The sequence below is a fragment of the Hordeum vulgare genome, chromosome 2H (genome assembly GCF_904849725.1).
Source record: "Hordeum vulgare subsp. vulgare chromosome 2H, MorexV3_pseudomolecules_assembly, whole genome shotgun sequence".
Taxonomy (NCBI): domain Eukaryota; kingdom Viridiplantae; phylum Streptophyta; class Magnoliopsida; order Poales; family Poaceae; genus Hordeum; species Hordeum vulgare.
This window is the reverse complement of record NC_058519.1, coordinates 182,837,986-182,853,223: the sequence shown is the minus strand read 5'-3', so window position 1 is coordinate 182,853,223 and position 15,238 is coordinate 182,837,986.

Below are 15,238 nucleotides of genomic sequence, written 5' to 3'. Positions count from 1 at the left end.
CTACTCATGTAATTGTCAGTGGTCTTGACATCCACCTGAGCCTCAATGAGGGTCTGCTACTCATGTAATTGTCAGTGGTCTTGACATCCACATGAGCCTCAATGAGGGTCTGCTACTCATGTAATTGTCAGTGGTCTTGACATCCACATGAGCCTCAATGAGTGTCTGCTGAGTCCCCGAGTGTATATGTGGGATACAGTCGCAGGAAGCTTTGTACTTAGGCGATTCTTGATCGCAGCTAAGTCCCCGAGTGCGACATTTAGTGCACACACGGAGAAAGTTAGTACTTAGGCGATTCTTGATCGCAGCTAAGTCCCCGAGTGCAACGTTTAGTGCACACACGGAGAAAATTAGTACTTAGGCAATTCTTGATCGCAGCTAAGTCCCCGAGTGCGACGTTTAGTGCGCACTCGGAGAAAGTTAGTACTTAGGCGATTCGTGATCGCAACTAAGTCCCCCAGTGTGACGTTTAGTGCACACTCAGAGAAAGTTAGTACTTAGGCGATTCGTGATCGCAGCTAAGTCCCCGAGTGCGACGTTTAGTGCACACTCGGAGAAAGTTAGTACTTAGGCGATTCGTGATCGCAGCTAAGTCCCCGAGTGCCACGTTTAGTGCACACTCAGAGAAAGTTAGTACTTAGGCGATTCTTGATCGCAGCTAAGTCCCCGAGTGCGACGTTTAGTGCACAGTCGGAGAAAGTTAGTACTTAGGCGATTCGTCATCGCAGCTAAGTCTCCGAGTGCGACGTTTAGCGCACACTCGGAGAAAGTTAGAACTTAGGCGATTATGGATCGCAGCTAAGTTTTTTTTTTTGAGACCGGAGTCTGCGACCGCAGAAGAATTTTGAATCTGCAAAAGCTCAATCTGCTTTATATTATTTCATCAATACTTGTTCTTTACATTGCTTCAGTAGACGGTCACGTGTAAAAGCGCTTTAGGAGATCTCCGTTCCATGCTCGCGGCTCGTCTGTCTCCCTGTCGATGTTGTAGAGTTTGTATGCTCCATTGTTCAGCACCTTGGAGATGATGAAGGGTCCTTCCCAGGCAGTAGCCAACTTGTGAGGTCTTTGCTGATCCACTCGGAGCACCAGGTCGCCTGCTTGGAACGTGCGACTCCTGACGTGTCATGCGTGAAAACGCCGTAGATCTTGTTGATAAATGGTTGAGCGAGTCAGTGCCATCTCGCGCTCCTCCTCTAGAAGGTCCACTCCATCTTGCCTTGCTTGTTCTGCTTCAACTTCAGAGAAGAGTTCGACTCGTGGAGCATTGTGAAGCAAGTCACTCGGAAGGACTCCTTCTGCTCCGTAAACGAGGAAGAACGATGATCGCCCTGTAGATCTGTTCGGGGTTGTGTGGAGACCCCAAAGCACTGAAGGTAGCTCGGTTACCCATGCGCCAGCGGCATGTCCCACCTCTCGCAGGAGTCGGGGCTTCAAACCTTGCAGAATAAGTCCATTCGCCCGCTCTGCTTGTCCATTGGATTGTGGATGCGCCACGGAAGCAAAATCCACTCGAATACCTTGGCTTGCACAGAAACCTTTGAATCTGTCCGAGTCAAAGTTTGTCCCGTTGTCCGTGATTATGCTGTGAGGTACACCGAATCTAGAGATGATGTCCCTCACAAACTTGATGGTTGTTAGGGCGTCGAGCTTCTTGATGGGCTTGGCTTCAATCCATTTTGTGAACTTGTCGACTGCCACCAACAGATGTGTGTATCCTCCTTGGCCTGCCCTGAATGGACCGACTGTATCTAATCCCCATACTGCAAATGGCCACAAAAGAGGGATAGTCTTCAACGCAGATGTTGGCTTGTGGGACTTGTTGGAGTAGAACTGACAGCCCTCACATCGGTCGACCATATCTTTAGCCATTTCGTTTGCCTGCAGCCAGAAGAAACCAGCTTTGAATGCTTTGGCGACGATTGCTCTCGAAGAGGCGTGATGACCGCAGGTTCCCGAGTGAATTTCTTCCAGGATTAGCTGCCCCTCCTCCGGGGAGATGCATCTTTGAAGAACGCCTGAAACGCTTTCCTTGTACAACTGGCCATCAACGACAGTGAACGACTTCGACCTGCGGACTATCTGCCTGGCCTGGACTTCGTCTTCTGGTAATTCATGCCTCAGGATATATGCAATGATCGGCACAGTCCAATCGGGGATGACAGCAAGAATCTCCATGATTAGATCAACCACAGCAGGTACGTCGACTTCAGTCGGATCTCTCGAACTCTTTGGTTGTACTGGTTCCTCTGTGAAAGGATCTTCTTTGACTGAGGGAAGGTGGAGGTGCTCGAGGCAGACGTCACTCGGGACTGGTCTCCGAGTGGATCCGAGTTTTGCCAACTCATCAGCTGCTTGGTTCTTCAGTCGCGGAACATGGTGGAGTTCTAGACCTTCAAACTTCTTTTCGAGCTTCCTTACTTCATTGCAGTACGTGGTCATGGTGGGGTTCCTGACGTCCCACTCTTTCATCACTTGATTAACCACCAAATCCGAATCGCCATAGACCATCAGGCGACGGACGCCAAGTGTGATGGCCATACGCAGTCCATAAAGGAGAGCTTCATACTCTGCCTCATTGTTGGAGGAATCAAAGTGTATCTGCAGCACATATTTCAGTTTGTCGCCCTTTGGCGATACGATCACAACGCCAGCGCCGGAGCCATTCAACATCTTGGACCCATCAAAGAACATTGTCCAATGAGCCGAGTAGATGTGGGTCGGTTGCTGTTGCTCTACCCATTCTGCTATGAAGTCAGCTAGGGCTTGAGACTTTATAGCTTTCTTGGCCTCGAACTTGATATCGCAGTACAACATCTCCATTGCCCACTTCGCCACTCGGCCTGATGCGTCCCGATTGTAGAGGAGATTTCCGACAACGGGGCATCAGAAACAACAGACACCGAGTGGTCTTGGAAATAATGGGCTACCTTCTTCGCAGTCATGTAAATCCCGTTGATAAGTTTTTGATAGTGGGGATACCTCTGCTTGGAAGGAGTCAGGACTTCGGAGACGTAAAACACTGGCCGCTGAACTTTGTATGCTTTGCCTTCTTCTTCTCGTTCGACTGTAAGAACAGTGCTGACGACTTGATTTGTAGCCGCGATATACAGAAGAAGGGGCTCTTTACTGAGCCGAGCAGTAAGAACCGGCTGGGTGGAAAGTAGGACTTTGAGGTCGTCGAATGCGACTTGGGCTTCGTCTGTCCACTCGAAAGTATCTGATTTCTTCATGAGTCGGTACAGAGGAAGTGCTTTCTTGCCGAGTCGACTGATGAACCTGCTCAAAGCCGCTAGGCAACCTGTGAGCCATTGAACATCGTGTATTCTGACCGGCCTCTCCATTCGGACGATGGTCCGATCTTTTCGGGGTTGACATCGATCCCTCGTTCGGAAATGAAGAAACCGAATAATTTTCCGCTGGGAACGCCGATTGAACACTTGGCGGGGTTGAGCTTGATATCGTACCTATGAAGGTTGGCGAATGTTTCTGCCAAGTCAGTCAGCAGGTCGGAACCTTTGCGTGACTTGACTATGATATCATCCATATACGCCTCCACATTCCGACCGATCTGGTCGAGGAGGCATTTTTGGATCATGCGCATAAAGGTAGCTCCTGCATTCTTCAAACCGAATGGCATAGTGATGTAGCAGAAGCACCCGAATGGGGTGATGAAGGCTGTTTTTAATTCATCGGGGCCATATAGACGGATGTGATGATAGCCCGAGTAGGCATCAAGAAATGACAAACGTTCGCAGCCCGCAGTCGAATCGACAATTTGATCGATGAGGGGGAGCGGAAAATGGTCTTTCGGGCAGACCTTATTGAGGTGCTTGAAGTTGATGCACATTCAGAGCGACTTGTCCTTCTTGGGAACCATGACAACATTAGCAAGCCACTCGGAGTGGTGAACCTCGCGAATGAAGTTGGCTGCCAAAAGCTTGGCTACCTCTTCTCCGATTGCCTTCCTCTTGTGCGCGGCGGGCCATCGCAGGCGTTCTCGGATAGGCCGAGCGGTGGGATCCACATGCAGTCGGTGCTCAGCCAACTCCCTGGGTACACCTGGCATGTCAGAGGGTTTCCATGCGAAGATGTCCCAGTTCTCACGGAGGAATTGGGTGAGCTCGGCTTCCTATTTAGGATCGAGGGTGGTGGAGATGTTCGTCGGGGTAGCAGTGTCGTCCGTCGGGTGGATGCTGACCTTCTTCGTCTCTCCCGCCGACTGGAATGCAGACTCCGAAGCTGGCTTCTTCGAGCGCATCAAGTCAGCGGGGTCGACTGTTTTCTTGTACTCGTCGAGCTCGAGGACGGCCATCTGCTGACCGGCGATTCTTGATCCCTGCTGCAGACACTCTTCGGCCTGCTGTCGATTGCCCGTGATGGTGATCACACCTTTCGGGCCTGGCATCTTCAGCTTCAGGTATACGTAACACGGACGGGCCATGAAACACGCATACGCTGGGCGGCGCAGAATTGCGTGGTAAGCTCTATGGAAGTCCACCACTTCAAACGTCAGTTTTTCCTTGCGTAAGTTCTTGTCGGAGCCGAAAACGACATCCAACGCGATCTGGCCGAGTGACTTGGCCTTCCGTCCAGGGACGACTCCATGGAACTGCATGCTGCTCTCGCTGAGTTTGGACATCGGAATGCCCATCCCCTTAAGAGTGTCGGCGTACATGATGTTCAAGCCGCTGCCGCCGTCCATGAGGACTTTGCGTAGTCGGACTCCTTCCACCACCGGGTCGACGACCAGAGCCTGTCTCCCTGGGGTGGGTACGTGTGCTGGATGATCCGACTGGTCAAAGGTGATCGCAGTCTGAGACCATTTGAGGAACTTGGGGTTGGTAGGGGTGGCCATGTTCACCTCCCTGTTCACCAGCTTCAGTCGACTCTTGCTCTCAACGTCAGCACAAATCATCAGTGTTGCATGGACTTGGGGGAACGGATCCTCCTTATCCTCCTCATCCTGTTCATTGTCCTTTTCACTCGGTTGCCCTTCGCCGAACCCCTGGATCAGCAGGCGACACTGTCGAGTGGTATGCTTCGGATATATGGGGTTGCCCTCTTCATCCATCTTCGTATGAACCGGACATGGCTGGTCCACGATGGGATTATTGAACTGCTTCTTCTTGGGGGTAAACTGAGCCTTCCCTTTGCCCTTGAACTTGGCATTGGTTACGGCTGTTGCTTCTGCCTGCGGAGTGGACGGAGCTTTCTGCTTCTGCTTCCGAGTGTTACTCCCATCTCCATCGCCGACTGTCTTGTGCTTGCCGCTTCAGATGCGGTCCTCTTCTTCGCCATTTGCATAGCGTGCTGCTATCTCCATCATCTTGCTCATGGAGATGTCACCTGTTCAGCCGAACTTTAGGTAAAGATCCCTGTACCGCACGCCTGCCTTGAAGGCGCAGACTGCTTGATGCTCTGTGACGTTCTCCACCGTGTGGTAGAGAGTTGTCCAACGCTGAATGAAATCACGCAGGGGCTCATTCTGCTTCTGGACGCAATGCTGGAGCTCCACGAGGCCCGCAGGGCGCTTGCACGTCCCTTCGAAGGTCCCGATGAACACTCGGGCCAGATCTGCCCAACTGTAGATGCTTGAGGGGGCCAACTGGTTCAGCCACACTCGCACCAAGCCGTCGAGCATCAGAGGGAGGTGCTTCATGGCGACATGGTCGCCCCTCCTCCGATCTGGACTGCCACTCGGTAATCATCCAGCCACGTTTCTGGCTTGGACTCTCCTGTAAACTTGCTGATTCCCGTCGCCAATCGGAAGTTGGGAGGGATGTCAGCCGAACGGATGGCTTGACTGAAACACTCGGGACCAGAAACGATGGTCCTCCTTCCACTCGGACGGTCAATATCGTAACCATCGCGGTGGGCTCGGCCCCTGTCGACCCTCCGCTGGGCGATACGCCCTCTCGCGTCGGGCCTTGGGTGGTAAGTGTCACCGACTGAACGCCGATCATCATGATGTCGGGGCCCGTAGGGCCCACCCCGCGGAGGGGTGCGTGAACGGTGACGATCTTCGGGATTTACGGAACGGCTGCCTCCCCTGTGCCGCTGATGAGAACCAGGGCTGTGAACTCACCGATGCGTATTCGCATGAACAGAACTATTGTAGATCATATTTTGCGACAGGGAGACAGCCGAATTTTGCTGTTGCGCCGTGTGCAACAGAGCACGGATTTGCTCGATCCCCCTGCCAGCTTTTGAATCAGTCGGCTGAAGGGAATCGGCTATCTTGGCAGCCGCAGCCAGGTTGAGGAGGGGTGTGCGGAACAACTCCACGTTGCTCCGCCGAGTGTGCCGACTGGCAGAAAGGCGAGGCGGACGACGCGCGCCGGACGTTTCACCGATCTCGTGCTCGTTCCGGCCAGCTTGACGGGGATCTTCATGGGAGTTGGCCATGTGTACTTCTGCTGCAGGCCCGCGACCCGCGTACTCGGAAGGAAACTAAGTCGGAACCGAGTCCGAGCGCTGGGACGGCGGGGCAACCACAACCGACTCTAGAACCGCCACTTGTGAAGACGCGTTCTGGCGCGCCTAGGCGTGTTGCACCCAACGCTGGAGCCGCAGACGGTGGGACCGCTTGTTGCGGCGCGTGACGGCGGTGTAGGTCGACACCGGAGCCGACTACTAGAGAAGAAGAATGCCGCGGACGCCGGCACGGAAGTGCGTAGCCCCGCGGCGGGGAAGCGCCTCGACATCAAGAGGGGCGTCCCGAAGCCATGTCGAATCGTCGACGATGAAGGAGAGAGCGCCAAAGAAGATCTCGTGACCCATGCTCGAATCTCCACCGGACGACATGACGAAATGATGTAGTCGCAAACTCGCCGGAAGTCGCTTAGACGCCTGCCCCACGGTGGGCGCCAACTATCGTGGGTATAAGTCTGACAGTAGATCTGTAGGGTACGAAAGGATGGGCAGAGCCTTAGCTACGGCGAGGTTGTATGAGTTCAGGCCCCTCTGCGGTGGAGGTAATAGCCCTACGTCTCAATGCTCTGGGAGCTTGTTGTCGAGTGGAATATGGAATACAATGAGTTGCTAACCCCTGCACCAGTGAGGGAGGGTGGCTTATATAGAGTGCGCTGCCCTCCACAACGGTTCGGTGCACAGGGGTGGAGTAATGGCGAATAAATGCCTACGTTACAGGTAACGTACGTCTTAAATGCTAATAAAGGCACATGGAAATGTATGACCGTTTCCCTCCAGGGGGGTTACGATGCACAGAGTGGAATCCAGTCGGTTAGTTTGATAAACTCCGAATGCTAATGTCCGACTGGATGAAGGGAATTCCTTAGTTTAGTCGGAACTGACTAAGGGCCTTGTCCCTTATGAGGGGTAGTCCTTGGGTTGGACCTACAGGGCAGGCCTATGACCCTACCCTAGGACTATGACCCCATCACTTACTATAAAAGGTTGGAAGAGATTGAAACTAGTGTTAAAGGCTTCATGTCTACACAGTTTGATCATAATAGTTACTATCATAGAGAACTAAGGGAGCAAAATTATTTTATGGCTTTTATGAATAAAGAAGTTGATGATATGGCCAAAGAATTCCTTTCGTTAAATTCTCAGTTTGCTCGTCTTGAAAAATTGGTAGGCCAGATTTCTAATAAACAGGCCACCTTAGTCAATAAAATGGCTGCTAAACCTAAAATTTGTGATGAGAATCACGAAGATCTTAAAGTGCTTGGTGTGACTCCTATTGAATCCTTGTTTTCTAATGTCAATCCTAATGACGATGGGGTTGGATATGAATCCACTTTGGTTGAAAAACGCCCCAATGATTCGGAGTCTATCTATCTTGATGCTAATAGCACTGAAAGTGGAGTAGAGGATATCAAAACTTTGAGTAGTGATGAAATTACTACTTTGGATTTCAAGGAATTCAATTATGATAGTTGCTCTTTGATTGAACGTATTTCCTTGATGCAATCCATGCTAAACTCTCCACATGCTTATAGCCAAAATGAGGCCTTTACTGATCATATCGTTGATGCTATGATGAAATCGGTTGAAGAGAAACTTGAGTTGGAGATATCTATTCCTTGAGAAACTTCATGATGAGTGGGAACCTACTATCAAAATCAAGATTAAAAACTATGAATGCAATGCTTTGTGCGATTTGGGTGCTAGTGTTTCCGCTATTCCAAAGTCTTTGTGTGATGTTCTAGGATTCAATGAGATTGATGAGTACTCTCTTAATTTGCATCTTGTGGATTCTACTATTAAGAAACCTATGGGAAGGATCAATGATGTTCTTATTATTGCAAATAGGAACTATGTACCCGTAGATTTCATTGTGCTTGATATTGATTGCAATCCGACATGTCCCATCATTCTTGGTAGACCTTTCCTTAGGACTATTGGTGTTGTTATCGATATGAAGGAAGGGAATATTAGATTTCAATTTCCATTAAAGAAGGGCATGGACCACTTTCTTAGAAATAAAATAAGATTGCCTTATGAATCCATGATGAGGGCTACTTATGGTTTGAGCACAAAAGATGACGATACTTGATTCTATCGCATTATGCCTAGCTAAGGGCGTTAAACAATAGCGCTTGTTGGGAGGCAACCCAATGAATTTATCTTTGCTTTTTGCTTTTTGTTTTTTTGTGTCCACAGCATCATAACTCTGTTATGGTTGTGTTTTTTTGTGTTTCTTTTTGTGTTTGTGCCAAGTAGAACCTTTATGATCAGTTTTGGTGATGGTTGTTTGATCATGTTGAAAAAGACAGAAACTTTGTGCTCACGTAATTATTTTATTTCCTATCCAGAAAGAGCTTTTGAGTTGTTTCTTTTTGCTTCTGGTTAATATGCAAATTTCCCTAATTGTCATAATTTTTCAGAAGTTTTGGGATACCAGAGATATACGAAGTATACAGATTGCTACAAACTGGTCTATTTTTGACAGATTCTGTTTTTGTTGTGTTGATTGCTTATTTTGATGAAACTATGGATAGTATCAGGGGGGGGGGGTACTAGCCATGGAAAAGTGAGAATACAGTAATATAACATCAATGTAAATAGAAATCAAGTTTCTTACAGTACCTAAAGAGTTGGTGGTTTGTTTTCGTACGCTAATGATATCATGAGTTTCTGTTTAAGTTTTGTGTTGTGATGTTTCCAAGTTTTGGGTGATGTTCTCATGGACAATGGGATAAAGAGTGGAAAGAGCTTAATCTTGGGGATGCCCAAGGCATCCCAAGGCAAATTCAAGGACACCAAAAAGCCTAAGCTTGGGGGTGCCCCGGGAAGGCATCCCCTCTTTCGTCTTCAATCCATCGATAACGTTACTTGGAGCTATATTTTTATTCACCACATGATATGTGTTTTGCTTGGAGCGTTGTGTATTATAGGAGTCTTCGCTTTTTGTTTTGTCACAATCATCCTTGCTGCACACCTTTTTGAGAGGGACATGCACTCATCGTGAATTTGCTAGAATACTCAATGAGCTTCAATTATTTCTTTTGAGTTAGGCAATTTAGCTCGCATTTGCTTTACTTATATCTTTTGAGCTAGATGACTTTGCTCTAGTGCTTCACTTAAATATTTTTAGAGCACGGCGGTGTCATATTTAGTTGAAATAAGAACTCTCGATCTTAACTTATATCCTTTTGAGAGTGCTCTCTCTAAGTAACTTGGTAATTGGCGTGTGCTATGAAATTAGTCCTAAAGATGATAGGCATCCAAAGAGGATATAATAAAAACTTCCATATTCAAGTGAATTGATTAGTAAGAGAAGTTTGATTCCTCACAATTAGTTTTGAGATATGGTTTTGGTAATATTAGAGTTATATTAGTAGGGTATTGTGAATCTAGAAATACTTGTGTTGAGGTTAGTGATTCCCGTAGCATGCACGTATGGTGAACCGCTATGTTAGGAAGTCGGAGCATAATCGATTTATTGATTGTCATCCTTTGTGTGCCGGTCGGGATCGCGCGATGGTTAACACCTACCAACCCTTCCCCTAGGAGTATGCGTTTAGCACTTTGTTTCAATTACTAATAAAACTTTCGCAATAAGTATATGAGTTCTTCATGACTAATGTGAGTCCATGGTATAGATGCACTCTCACCTTCCACCATTGCTAGCCTCTCTAGTACCGCGCAACTTTCGCTAGTGCACAAACCCACCATATACCTTCCTCAAAATAGCGACCATACCTACCTATTATGGCTTTTTCATAGCCATTCCGAGATATATTGCCATGCAACTCCCACCGTTCCGTCTCATGACTTTTGACGTCACTTTCATATTGCCATTGCATGATCGTAAGATAGCTAGCGAGATGTTTCAATGGCATATGCTAAGCTAGATCGTTGCACATCCTAGTACACTGCCGGAGGCATTTCCTATAAAGTCATCATTGTTCTAAGTATTGAGTTGTAAGTAAATAAAAGTGTGATGATCATCATTATTAGAGCATTGTCCCATGTGAGGAAAAAAAAGAGGCCAAAGATGCCCACCAAAAAAATGAAAAAAAGAGGCCGAAGAGCCCAAACAAAAAAATGAGAGAAAAAGAGAGAAGGGACAATGCTACTATCTTTTTCCACACTTGTGCTTCAAAATAGCACCATGTTCTTCATGATAGAGAGTCTCTCGTTTCGTCACTTTCATATACTAGTGGGAATCTTCATTATATAACTTGGCTTGTATATTCCAATGATGGGCTTCCTCAAAATTGCCCTAGGTCTTCGTGAGCAAGCAAGTTGGGTGCACAGCCACTAGTTTTCCTTTTGAGCTTTCACACACTTATAGCTCTAGTGCATCCGTTGCATGGCAATCCCTACTCATTCACATTGATATCTATTGAGGGGCATCTCCATAGCCCATTGATACGCCAAGTCAATGTGACCATCTCCTCCTTTTTGCCTCACAACCTCCACCACACTCTATTCCACCTATAGTGTTATATCCATGGCTCACGCTCATGTATTGCGTGAGAGTTGAAAAAGTTTGAGAAAGTAAGAGTGCGAAAACAATTACTTGGCAAATATTGGGGTTGTGCATGATTTAAATTCATTGTGTGGGGATGATGGAGCATAGCCAGACTATATGATTTTGTAGGGATAACTTTCTTTGGCCTTGATATTTCAAAAGTTCATTATTACTTTGCTAGTATGCTTCAAATATTATTGTTTTCATGTCAATAGTAAACTATTGTTTTGAATCTTACGGATCTGAACATCCATGCCACAAGAAAGAAGTTACAAAGGACAAACATGTTAGGTAGCATTCCACATCAAAAATTCAGTCTTTATCACTTCCCTACTCGAGGACGAGTAGGAGTTAAGCTTGGGGATGCTTGATACGTCTCCAACGTATCTATAATTTTTTGATGGTTCCATGCTATTATCTTGTCAACTTTGGATGTTTTGTATGCATGAATATGCTATTTTTGGGACTAACCTATTAACTCAGTGCCAAGTGTCAGTTTTTGTTTTTCCCGTGTTTTTGACCTTTTTCAGAGAAGAATATTTAACGGAGTCCAAATGGAATAAAACATGCGGGATGATTTTTTCCATAACAGAAGATACGCATGGGACTTGAGAACCAAGGCAAAGGACCTCGGGGGAGGTCACAAGCCCCCTAGCCGCGGCCTGGGGGCGCGCCTGGCAGGCTTGTGGGCCCCCCTTGGCTCCTTTGCCGTACCTCTTCCGCCTATAATTTCTCTAAAATCCAAAACCACCAGAAAGAGCCACGAAAATACTTTTCCGCCGCCGCAAGCTTCTGTCTCCGCAAGATCCCATCCGGGGACCGTTCTGGTGCCCTGCCGGAGGGGGATTCGGACACGGAGGGCTTCTTCAACAACACCATTGCCTCTCCGATGATGCGTGAGTAGCTCACCACAGACCTTCGGGTCCATAGCTAGTAGCTAGATGGCTTCTTCTCTCTCTTGGATATTCAATACAAAGTTCTCCATGATCTTCATGGAGATCTATCCGATGTAACCTTCTTTTGCGGTGTGTTTATTGAGATCCGATGAATTGTGGATTTATTATCATATTATCTATGAATATTATTTGAGTTTCCTCTGATCTATTATATGCATGATTTCTTATCCTTGTAATTCTCTTCGAGTTATGGGTTTCGTTTGGCCAACTTGATCTATAATTCTTGCAATGGGAGAAGTGCTTGGTTTTGGGTTCATACTGTGTGGTGTCCTCACCTAGTGATAAAGGGGTAGCGAGGCACGCATCATGTTGTTGCCATCAAGGGTAAAAAGATGGGGTTTATATCATATTGCATGAATCTATCCCTCTACATCATGTCATCTTTCTTAAGGCGTTACTCTGTTTGTTATGAACTCAATACACTAGATGCATGCTGGATAGCAGTCAATGTGTGGAGTAATAGTAGTAGATGCAGAAAGTATCGGTCTACTTGTCTCGGACGTGATGCCTATATGTATGATCATTGCCTTAGATATCATCATGACTTTGCGTGATTCTATCAATTGCTCGACAGTAATTCGTTCACCCACCGTAATACTTGCTATCATGAGAGAATCCTCTAGTGAACACTATGGCCCCCCGGGTCTACTTCACATAATATTTTCAGATCTACAAAGTTACTTTGTTTCACTTTCCACCTTCAGATCTCACCTTGCAAATAATCGTGAAGGGATTGACAACCCCTTTATAGCGTTGGGTGCAAGTTTGTTTGTTTTTGTGCAGGTACATTGGTGCCTCATCTTGATACTCCTACTGGATTGATACCTTGGTTCTCAAACTAAGGCAAATACTTACTGCTACTGTGCTGCATCACCCTTTCCTCTTCAAGGGAAAAACCAATGCAAGCTCAAGAGGTAGCAGCACACACCAAAGATGTGCCCCGGTTTGTCACCCTGCAGGCGACAAAGTATCTATGGAAAGCAAAGAAGTTTCATCGTCTCTCATGGTCTCACTGTGCCAACTAAAATAAGGTTGGTATTGTTCTCACTAAATAAGATAGGTGCTGTTAGCCATGCTGAATACTAATTATTCTGTGGCATGGATTGCAATTGTAGATCTTGTCTCGGTAAACTGGCTTGGCAACGGTGAGCGAAGAAAAAAACAAAGGTTGATGCTCTGGTCCAGATTAGGTACATGTCACCAGTGAAGTACTTTTAATTGATTGGTAACAGCCTGTCAGGCACATTAGAGATCAAGCATAAAAACACTTGCTAGCTTACAATAGTATGGGAGTACATAAAGCACACTATCATTACGTGGTTTCTTAAGGGGTTTGCTTCTATCTACGTTTTAGGTTGTCTGTGTGATTGAGGAGAGCCCAGACGTGAGCAAGGAATTCCCCTCCTTGCGCAAGTCGTTCCATGTGCACCTTGATACTTTGTGATGACACATTATATAGATGATGGTCTCGGCCCAGATTTCGGCTATCACCTTCCAGCGGAGATCATCTTCTATCTTGTCCTCCAACTCCTTCCCCAGCTTCAAGCCTTTAACGAAGATGGTGTCTTCAGTGCTGAGGTGTGTGTGTTGCCTGATGGGTTGTCGAATCATGATACTTGTGGTATTCTCATCAATTGCCAGCAGTACAACATGCTATTGGTTGATGCCTTGGGAGATTAGTGGCATGGGAAGTTGGTGCTACTTGGTTGTACAAGGGCAGGGGTATGACAAATACAGTGGAAAGAAAGCTTAAGTTGTCGTGCGGCCCATCAGTTCATTGTTTGGTAATCACCATTGATTGCCAAGATTATGAAGTGGTAGTGTCCAGCAAGCTAATAGGAGCCTCGTGAGATCAAATTCATGCGCTCTTCGCTTTTCCTCTCTTTTCTTTTTCGGGTTTGCTAAACTCAGCTAGCTGAGTTTAACCTATGATCTCATACATCTACAGGATTGTTGATAAAAAACACGTAAAAATTGGTGATTTGAAAACCCATCATTATGTCACATGAGCAACAATATGATACGTTTGTCCAAAAAAACATGTGTAAAATCATAAACATTAGAGGATTCTTTAATTGTATCGAACGAATACGCATCACTATAGCACCTTTGGAATAAATAACATGGATTGTAAACCGCCAATTCAGTGGCGGAGCTACGTTGGGGCCATCCGTGTTGTGGCCCGCCCAATATATGAAATTATACCTATACATATATGCATGGAGCCTTAGAAAACATGCCCACTTATAACAAGCCAGCCAATCAGTACACACAATACATTAGAGTGAACGACAACATGCATTTCATTTGTAAAAGTCATTTACAATCAACTATATGTAATTGACACAGCTGGTCTATATCCAATGAATTATGAGATGCCCTGTCATTTGCTAGTTATCTAAAACTACCACCAGATGCCATCCAATAGCTAGCCAATAGCGGAGGATCTTTTTTCAGAAATAGCATGAAAGTCCTGTTTGAGCAAATAGAAGTTCGTACGACAAAACAATCAATCTTGAAAAAAGAATTTGTTATTACGAAATCTTCCAAATTGTACTATATTTGTCGGGGGGATAACCCCGGGGTAGGCTCATTGAGCCTGCTCCTTCATTTCCTGCCCAAAGGGGATGACCAAGTATAATTATCCAAGGCCCAAGTCTTATGGCCGGCTAGGCTACGCCTGCCGGCTGGAGGATGAGGCGGCCAACTCTCTGGCCGGCCAGGCAACCCGTGCCGGCTAGAGGCAAGACAGCTACCTCTCCTTGACCGCCTTGGCCAAGCCAGCCGGCTAGGGACGAGGCGGCCGTGCCCCAGCCGGCTAGCCAAGCGAGCTAGCGGGACGGGGATCTCAAGTCACATGAAATCGTAGGTCATGACGAGACCCTACAATTAAAGGTGGCTACCCGTCAGCAAAGGTACTGGATCGGAGTTCCTTGCAGGTACGAGCGTCGGCGGCCACGCCGCTGACCTACCCCGGCTCTGATCCATCACCCAGATAGTGTTGGACCGTCAAACTCCCACTCCATTACTGCACTCGGCGTGGGGAATAGTGGAGGCGGCCGTACTATCTGCCCATGACGAATCTCGCTGGACGACGCTTGACGTACCGCTCGTGCTCAGCGTCAACCTTACGCGAGAGCTTCATTGGCTAGCCGGCAGGTCCCACAGCCAGATGGGACCTCGCAGCCGGTGGGCCCCTCAAGCGACAAGACAAGACCCTTGCGGGCCGCCTGGCCAGCCGCCGAGGCTGCCAACCGGGTCCCACTCTTGTACCCTTTATCCATACTGTAGGCTGGTAGGTTCGTCTATAAAACCCCCAGGTCATCCTCCATGC